Here is a 2,500-nt window from a genome sequence, read left to right as displayed (position 1 = left end):
GTGTGTGTGTGTGTGTGTGTGTAGTGTGTGTGTGTGTGTGTCGTGTGTGTGTGTGTGTGTGTGTGTGTGTGTGTGTGTGTGTGTGTGTGTCGTGTGTGTGTGTGTGTGTGTGTGTGTGTGTGTGTGTGTCGTGTGTGTGTGTGTGTGTGTGTGTGTGTGTGTGTGTGTGTGTGTGTGTGTGTGTGTCGTGTGTGTGTGTGTGTGTCGTGTGTGTGTGTGTGTGTGTGTGTGTCGTGTGTGTGTGTGTGTGTCGTGTGTGTGTGTGTGTGTGTGTGTGTGTGTGTGTGTGTGTGTGTGTGTCGTGTGTGTGTGTGTGTGTGTGTGTGTCTGTGTGTATGTGTGTGTGTGTGTGTGTGTGTGTCGTGTGTGTGTGTGTGTGTCGTGTGTGTGTGTGTGTGTGTGTGTGTGTGTGTGTGTGTGTGTGTGTGTCGTGTGTGTGTGTGTGTGTGTGTGTGTGTGTGTGTGTGTGTGTGTGTGTGTGTGTGTGTCGTGTGTGTGTGTGTGTGTCGTGTGTCGTGTGTGTGTGTGTGTGTGTGTGTGTGTGTGTGTGTGTGTGTGTGTGTGTGTGTGTGTGTGTGTGTGTGTGTGTGTGTCGTGTGTGTGTGTGTGTGTGTCTGTGTGTATGTGTGAGTGTGTGTGTGTGTGTGTGTGTGTGTGTGTGTGTGTGTGTGTGTTTGTGTGTGTGTGTGTGTGTGTGTATTACAGACTGAAAAGCAGAGTGCGGCCGCTGGACGGACGGGCACTGACTCGCCACAAAGAAACAGATCCATAGACGCGCCGCGAACTTGAGAAACGCTTTTCTTCTGTTTTTCTTTTCAGGGAAGTGAAAATAGGTTGTCATCTCGCCTTTCCTTTTCCCATTCCGTTTTGTATCCTTTTTTAGTTAGTTTTTTTTTTTCTCTCTCTCACTCTCTCTCGCTTTGTCCCTTTTTCTTTTCAAATTCCTTCCAGACTAGATTAAAAGAAGATAAAAACTATTTTCTTTTCTCTTCTTTTCTTTCCCTTCGACCCCGTAAGAAATGTCGAGTTGATTTTCCTAAGTGTGGATGATAGGAGGACGGGGGGGTGGGGGGGGGGCGAGGCGTCCCGGGCGAGGCTGGCGAGGAAGGTTTCGGAGGCGGGGCGCTCGACGTGACCTGAGAGAGGCACTCGGAACACGCGAGGGGGGGGGGGGGAGAGGAGAAGGAGAGGAGCAGGAGAAGAAGGTAATAATGATAAGAATAAGGGGCTGAAGGAATATGCGAGGGGGGGGGGGGATATAAGAGAGAGCGAAGGAGAAGAAAGAGAAGGTGGAGTGTCAATACGCGAGAAAGTGGGAAGAAAGTGGAAGAAAAGGAGAAGAAGAAAGAGAGTAGCGTATAATACGCGAGATGGGAAGAAAGAGGGAAACAAAGAAGAAGGAGGGGGAGAGAGAAGGGGAAGGTGAGATTGAGTTCGAGGGAGGAGGAAGGGGAAGGGGGAGTGGGAGGGGGAGGGGGAGGGGGAGGGGGAGGGGGAGAACGAGAAAGAGGATGAAAAAATAAATAATATTACGCACCTGTTTTAATATTAGTAAAGGCGAGTTCCGAGATCTTTCGAGAAAAAGAAAAGAAACGAAAAAAAAAGAGAAAATCTATTCATAGACGTATCAACACAAAAAAGCTTATTTATTTTCTAAGGAAAAATACTTTCTTTTCTCCTCCTTTTTCAACGCGTTTTCTGGTGTTAATGGCAGTGCATGATATTCCTGTCTGAGTTGACTGCGTGTTATTCCAACGTAAACAAATGACTCTCGCGCATTCATTCACACGGTCTCTGCCCTCGGGTGTCATGCAGAGCTCAGAAATGCATTATGGGAGAGTGGTGTGTTTATTTACATGCCGTGCTTCACTCTGATAACTGAATAAACACCTTTTTGTCTCTCGCCGCTGTAGCTAACTGCCAACACGCCCTCGGCACGTAATTTGTTTCTGTCTTTATGTTCGTGTTTTTTGTTTTTATTTCATTTTCTTGTTTTTACTGCCTCCTTTTTGTGTGTATTGATTTTTTTCTTCTGTTTTCTGTGTATTTTTTTTTTTTTTTTTTTGTGTGTGTGTGTGCGTAAGATCTTTACTTCTTTACCTTTACTTTACTTCTTCCCTCTCTGTTGCTACACAGTTTTTCCCTTTCTCTCCCTCTTTCTCCTTCTCACTCACTCTCTCTCTTTCTCTCTCTCTCTCTCTCTCTCTCTCTCTCCCTCTCTCCCTCTCTCTCTCTCTCTCTCTCTCTCTCTCTCTCTCTCTCTCTCTCTCTCTCTCTCTCTCTCTCTCTCTCTCTCTCTCTCTCTCTCTCTCTCTCTCTCTCTCTATATATATATATATATATATATCCCCTTCCCTCTCCCTTTGTCTCTCTCTACATCTCCCTCTTCCTTTGACTCTCTCCTCCCATGGTCTTTCCCCTTTACCTATCCCACTCACTTCCCGTCTATCCACCTGTATCCTCTCCCTTCCCCTCCCTTCCCCTCCCTTCCCCTCCTCCT

Source organism: Penaeus chinensis, chromosome 15 (genome assembly GCF_019202785.1).
Source record: "Penaeus chinensis breed Huanghai No. 1 chromosome 15, ASM1920278v2, whole genome shotgun sequence".
Classification (NCBI taxonomy): Eukaryota; Metazoa; Arthropoda; class Malacostraca; order Decapoda; family Penaeidae; genus Penaeus; species Penaeus chinensis.
Note: the sequence above shows the minus strand (reverse complement) of the source record.